Source organism: Tupaia chinensis, unplaced genomic scaffold, assembly GCF_000334495.1.
Source record: "Tupaia chinensis unplaced genomic scaffold, TupChi_1.0 Scaffold143584_1, whole genome shotgun sequence".
Taxonomy (NCBI): domain Eukaryota; kingdom Metazoa; phylum Chordata; class Mammalia; order Scandentia; family Tupaiidae; genus Tupaia; species Tupaia belangeri.
Window position 1 is genome coordinate 8605408 of NW_006203430.1, and position 7392 is coordinate 8612799.

The window sequence follows — 7392 nt, forward strand, 5'->3', positions numbered from 1 at the left end:
CTCCATTAATGGTATCACTCGTGGGTTAAATAGAAAGCACTTATCAAACCAACGGTGACTAGGGTGCTCTGTGGACCTATAAAATGTAGAAGTTCAGTGAGACTCAATGTGAACATGAGCTAATTTCAGGCAACTGCCTCGCAGCCATCAAAAATACCAAATGCAATGGAGCACCATATTGTGGATCCTGCCTGCTCATGTGCATGCTCCAGTGTCTCATTGGACCTCACTTAAAAAGACAAGTTGAGGGGGGCCAGCAGGTGGCATTGTGGTTAAGACGCTGGAATTCCCACATGGCCAACCACGGTTCAAGTCCCAGACCTGGTGGCTTGCTTTCTCGCTCTCCCCTCTCTCTCTCTGTCTTTCTCTGGCAAAACTCATGTGAAATAATAATAATAATAATAAATTAAATAATTCTTTTTAAAAAATAAAAAAAGACAAGTTGAGGGACCAGCAGTTGACGTAATGGCTATGTCACTGGATTCCCATGTAGTCAACAATAGTTTGAGTCCCAGACCCGGTGGCTTAAACTCACGCCGGGCGTGCATGTGTGTGTGCCCTAGATTCCGAGAGGAGAATAGAGAAGGGATTGCAGTATGGCCATCCCCCCCGGGGGATGATTTCTCACTTTCTCTCTCTCTGTCTCTCTCTGTTTTTATGGTGGAACACACATGCCCTATAGCAAAAACTTCTCTAAAAAAAAAAAAAAATGACAAATTGATATACAAAGTGAGACTGTCAAAATGGAGACAACAGAGCATTAAACCAAGTGTAAGGCCCTCTGGGTAAAGGGCTCTGTGCTTCTCAGGTTACACCCCACCTCCCATGAAGCTGGCATTACTGTGGAGGAGGCTCTACAGCAGGTACCACCCCAGGCAAAGGAAAGGTGGACCCCTCTGCACACCAAGTGGGTCTGGAAGTGGCAGAGGCAACCCTCAGGCATCCACCTAGAGGTTCCTATCCCAGTCCTCTAGGTCCCAGATTTTTCACACCAGGGCACTGACCTTCACACAACAAACAGGCCTTGACTGAGCATTCAAACATCTCTGGAGTTCTCCAACACTCGCTAGAGGCCTTCAACTCATATATTTGAGAGATATATCAGCCCTTTACAGAAGAGGGCCTAGAAGCTCTCACCAAGCATCCTGGCTTACCTAGGCCTCAACTGTCTGTCAATGACTGCAGGAACCTTCCATTTGTCAGTACCCTCCTGCGGGGTGTTAATGCAGATTGAGAGCAACCATTTACCTCTGCTCTCTGTGAGCAATGTTCCCTGACATTCTAAGTGCCTTCATCATCGCATCTGCCATGGCATTCCCCTCCACTGGGGCGTTTTTGTAAAGCTCGTATAAAATGGACAGTAGCCGACCACCTACCTGTGTCCCACTCCACCCCTCGCCAACCTGCCCTTCTGCCCAAACCCCTATTTCGCCACCTGTTTTCTCAGAGTTTTCTTGCTACCATTCGCTAGTGAGGGTTCTCTTTAAAGGAGACACCAAGATGGGATTGAACTGTAAGGATTATAATCGAAGACATGACTGTAGGTGAGAAAACGGTGAGAGAGCCAAGTGACTTAGTCTATTTGTACTGCTATAACAAAATACCAGAGACTGGGTAATTTGTAAGAAGAAACTGTTCCTAAGGCCGGGAAGTCCATGGTGAAGGTATCGGTAGGCTTGGTTTTCTGCTCAGAATGGCTCACCACTTCCAAGATGGCACCTTCATGCTGCATTTTCCAGAGGAGAAAAATGCTATATCCTCAAAAGGCAGAACACAGGGAACCAGCAGTTAGCGTAATGGCTATGTCGCTGGACTCCCACGTAGTCGACCGCGGTTCGTGTCCTGGACCCAGTGGCTTAAAAAACTCACGCCGGGCGCGTGTGCGTGCGTGCCCAAGATCCCGAGAGGAGAATGGAGGAGAAGGGATTGCGGCGTGACCATCCCCCCTGGGGGGTGATTTCTCGCTTTCTGTCTCTATGTCTCTCTCTGTCTGTCTGGCGAGCGCACGCACCCTACAGTGAAAATCTCTCCAAAAAAAAAAAGGCAGAACACAAAAATGTCAAAGGGAGCAACTCTCTTCACCAAGCCCTTTTACAAGGAACTCAAACAAATTCGCGAGGGGATCCATCCTCCTCTGACTGACCTCCTAGAGGCTTCTATCTCTGAATACTGATGCAGTGGCAATTAAGTTCCAACATGAATTTTGGAGAGGACAATGACACCCAAACCATGGCACTGAGGAAGGCTGGAGATCTACCAGAAGGAGGAGGGAGGGAGGGAGGGGAGGGCTGTGGAGACACTCTTGACTTTGAGTCTAAGGAGTTGGTGAGGCGTCAGGAACAGGCCTGCCTTGGTGTCCCTGCTTTGGAGTCACTGCCTCTCTGTCTCTCTGTTTTTATGGTGGAGCGCACGTGCCCTATAGCAAAAACTTCTCCAAAAAAACACAAGTTCATATACAAAGTGTATATCATCCCAGTCCCTGGGAGGCATGGTCTAGCCCAAATCCAGCAATGTGAGGATGTGCTCAATAGGAAAGAGATCACATTTCCCCTAAAAGCTCAGGCTTTCTCTAACCCAGTATCTCTGTTCTCCAAACCTTGACTTCTTTTCTGGGTCTCAGGAGGGAAACATGGACCCTGTACAGGATCTCTGATGCCCTGGACTCCTTCTGCCTTCACAGAATATTCAAGAACAAGGTGCACAGCCCCAGCCACAGCTTTGTAATGAAGCAGTTTCTCCCCACTGTGACCTCTTGCGTCTGGTGAGACATGACTTCAAGCTAATCCTCACCCACACTCCCTACATGAAAAACACCTCTCACCCATGTGCCTTCACGTGCTTGTTGTAAGTTGCCTTATTTCTAAACCTGTGTCCACACTCCTGAAAGCCCCAGGCCTCTCTCCAGTGTGTGTTCCTGTGTGTGAGACTTGACTTACTGGGATAGCCTTGTCCACACCCCTTGTACACAAAACGTTTCTCTCCTAGGTGTGTCATCTGGTATCTGAGTAGATTTGCCTTCCAGCTAACCTAAGTTCACACTGTTGCCCATGCAGGCATCTCCCTGAATATGTCCTCTGGTGTCTGGTGAGGCATGACTTCAAGATGAAGCCTCGCCCACACTGCATGCACAAAAAGTGTTTCTCACCTGAGTGTGTCTTCGAATGCATGTTGTAGGATGACTTGTACATCAACCTCTACCACACTCCCAGCACCCGTAAGGCTTCTCTCCTGGGTGTGTTCTCTCAGGCTCGCCCATACTCTGCACACAAAAGGCTCTTTTCCTGAGTGTGCTCTGGTGTGTTACAAGGTATGACTTCTCAATAAAACCTCATCCATGCTCACTACAGACAAAAGACTTCTCCTCTGAGTGTGTCCTCTGGTGTCTGAGGAGATTCCCCTTCAGGCTAAAATGCTGCTCACACTGCCTACACACGAAGGATCCCCCCTGGCTGTGTCCTCTGGTGGGAAATGAAGTGTGACTTGCTGGTAAAGCCTCACCCAAATTCCCTGCACAGTAGGGCTTCTCTCCTGTGTGTTTCCTGTGCGTGGTGAGGAAGCACTTATGACTGTAGGGTCTGGCCGCACTTCTGACACTCAAGAGCCTTCTCCCCTGAGCGTCCCTTTGAGTGTAGGATCATTTATCCCTTTGTCCACATTCCTGGCATCCAGAAGGCTTCTCTCCCAAGTGTGTTCTTTCACGCTCAGTGAGGTTCGACGTATTGGTATAGCATCATCCATACTGCTGACACACAACAGGCTTCTCCTCTGAGTGTGTCTTCTGGTGTCTGAGGAGATTTCTCCTCAGGCCGATGCTCGCCCACAGTCACTGCCCACGGGGCCTCTCTCTGATGTGTATCTTCTGGTGGGAAACTAACACTGACTCTTCATCAAATTCCTGAGGACAATTCATGCACATAAATATCTTCTGCTTGGGTTATGCTTTTTTTGTTAGAATTATTTATCTAATTTTATGTATGTATGTATTTATTTATTCTAATTTGCTATAGCACATGCACGCTCACTCAAGAGAGACAGAGAGAAAGAGAAAGTGAGAAAGCAAGCCACCTGGTCCAGGACTCCAACCATGGTTGACCATGTGGAAGTCTAGCACCTTAACCACCACGCCATCTACTGGCCCTGAGACATGCTTTTTCATGTGTGAGTATCTTAGCCTTCTGACTATGGTCTGGCCCACCCTCTGTGCACTTCAAAGTTCTCCTTGAATTTCCTATTCCTTTTAATAGGTAATCTATTTCTTTAGGATTTTCCTTCAAGGCTTGACTGGGCTGTGTTCCTACCAGTCTGATTCTTCCATTTGAACTTTCTGGTTGTCCTATAGCTGGGCTAGAAAATGCCCTTGGAGTCTGCCTCTCCTCCCTAAACAAGGCCTTAGAGCTTTGGTCTTCCTCTAGCCCTTCTACTGCATCACCCTGACATCTCCGGTCAGAAGACTGCTGCCTTTGCTGCTGCTGTTCCTTCTGCTCCACCAGACCAGGCTCCCCAGGCCGCAGCATTCTCTGAATGTGAGCCTGGAAACATCAGTGCAGGGTGACTGCGTGTGTCTGCAGAGGACGTACTGACTGGAGAAGGCCAGCGGGCAGCAGGGACAGAGGTGGATCTCTGGCTTTGGTTCTGCTAAAGAGAAAAACTTGTCAGTCACAGAAGTCAGAGTTGAGGCCTCCGGGCGTCAGCTTGTATTCTGATGAGCTGGGCCCCACCACTCAGCACACACTCCAAGTCGCACGAAGACTGCCCTTGTGGGACATGTGTTTCCATTCCATTATGACACATTACATCTCTTTAAAACAGAACACACACGCTACAAAAAGACTTCCTCTACAGCCGACTTCCTAAATCGCAGCTGGAGTATCTAAAATACCAGTCCATCAGAAAAGTCATGACATGTTTTTCCGTGTTTTTCTATTCAAAAATGCATCATAACTTTTCCAAAGACCAATATAAGCCTAATCCTGTTGCTTTCCAGCTTGGTCACTGCAGCGGCTTCCATGTCAGTATCAACTGAATCTTTTTTATTGCCAAAGGGCACATGCACTTGCCAGAGAGATGGGTGGGGGGTGGAGGAGGGTGTAAAAGCACCCCCCCAAGGGGGATGCGGTGATGCCCCAATCCTTTTTATCCTCCATCCTGTCAGGAAATGGAGCACACATACACATACCTAGCATGTTCTTCAAGCCACTGGGGCCAAGACTTGAATTACGGTCCACCATGAAGAGTCTGGCTCCCTGTGCACAGGGCTTAACCACTATGCCATGGGGCTGGTCCCCAAACAGATTCTTAGCATGGACCTCGCCTCCCCCATCACTCTGACCTCAGCTCTTACCCCGCTCTGACCCCTTCCACTGACCCTGACCTAGGTTGTTTCCACCCCTTGAACACATCTGACTGAAGGTCTATGTGTGTGTTCTTCCTTCTGCTAACATGGATTTGCTTGCTTGTATGTCTGTTTCTCTGAATTCTGTTCAAATGTCACTTCCTCAGACTCCTGATGTCCACCCTGTGTAACGACTTTGCCTTCATTCATACTCCACTGTCCTAACACCAGCTCATGTGCTTACCTGAAATATATTCTTCCTCGCATTTGCCCCCTCTGATACCACACATGTGGGAGGCATGCATACATGCACATGTGTGTATGTGTTGCTTGTTATTTCCTGTCTATAAGAGTGCTTGAAGTTTTGGAAAAACAGTAATTTCAGGAGCATTCAGTGCTGTATCCACAGGTCGCAGAACAGAAATTAGCAAAGAATAGAAAAATCAAATGGTAATGTATAAAAAAAAAAAATGAATGTGGTTATAAATAAAATATATGTCCATGCTGTAGGGACTTTTTTAAAAGTAAATGAAAGAAAAAAAAATTGGTTGAAAAGAGTTGCCCTTGGGGTATTTACACAATTGTACAGCAGAACTGCAGAGGACCAGAGCCATCATGTCAGTAACTCCTTCATCTGTCCATGCCAAGTGGATCGTGGGGAAAGTGATTGGGACAGCAATGCAAAACACTGCTACAGTGAAAGTGACCAGGCTTGTTCTGAATCCCTACTTATTAAAGTATTTTAATAAGAGAAAAACCTACTTTACCCACGATGCCCTTCAGCAGTGCACAGTCGGGGATATTGTACTTCTCAAAGCTTTACCTGTTTCACGAACAAAGCACATGAAACATGAACTGGTTGAGATAGTTTTCAAAGTTGGAAAAGTCATAGATCCAGTGACAGGAAGATCCTGTGCGGGAACTCCCTACCTGGAGAGTCCAGTCAGTTAGGAAACCATCCACCTAACCAGAACTCTAGAACTCAGTATCTCTTCAATATGTGAAGGAGAATTGGAAGGAACCAAAGGGAAAGATCGACATGTTCACCTTACGGTTAAAGAAAAATTTCTCAGTTTTATCATAAACTACCCAGTTACTCTTGTGGTATATTACTAAATAACTAAAGTCAAAGAAGAACCTGTTATAATTTTTCATAAAGAGTTATGGTCACATTTCAAATGTTCTTTTTAGTAAACATGCATTTGCGTTCACTAAGTGTACCAAGCAATCTGCCACATTATTTCGTAAGCATACTGTTTTAGAAGATAGATTGGGTTTGTTTGTTACTTTTTCATTCAAGGGAATCTTGAATTAGAACTCTTATTTTTGGGAGAATACCTTTTTTTTTTTGGAGAGATTTTCACTATAGGGTGCATGCGCTTGCCAGACAGACAGAGACATAGAGACAGAAAGCGAGAAATCATCCCCCAGGAGGAATGGTCACACCACAATCCCTTCTCCTCCATTCTCCTCTCGGGATCTTGGGCACGCACGCACACGCGCCCGGTGTGAGTTTTAAACCACCGGGTCCAGGACGCGAACCGCGGTTGACTACGTGGGAGTCCAGCGACATAGCCATTACAATAACTGCTGGTTCCTGGAGAATACCTTTTGATATAAACAGATAAACCCCGTTAAGCAATATTTTTATTCTATATTTTAAATAAATTTAATGTTTCTCTGATTTAATCAGTTCTAAAGGGAGATAATTAACATGCTTGTAAGTCAGACTTTTTCAGATTAAGCCATATTAATAAGAATGTTGACATGATGGAAATAAAATTTAAAGTTCTAAAAAAAAAAGAAAGAAAAAAATTGCTCTTGATAAGACAGCTGGAAGGTATTTTGAAAATATTGGTTTTTACTTCTGTAAGTTGCTCATCATTAAATGCAAACTGTGTACATGAAATTTTTTTAAAAAAATACCCACAACAACCAAAAAATCAGCCAGCAGGTGGCATGAATGTTAAAGGCAACTGGATCCCCTATGGCTTACTGCACAGTTCAAGTCTCAGACCCGCAACTTGAATGTCAAGCTCAGCACATGTGTGTGCATGCCC

The 7392-nt window shown here is 45.9% G+C and overlaps 1 pseudogene; it reads left to right on the forward strand.

Annotated features, from left to right (window-relative positions):
• The first annotated feature begins 5928 nt into the window (after positions 1–5928).
• LOC102499445 (28S ribosomal protein S17, mitochondrial pseudogene) lies at positions 5929–6283 on the forward strand (annotated as a pseudogene).
• Positions 6284–7392: the final 1109 nt, after the last annotated feature.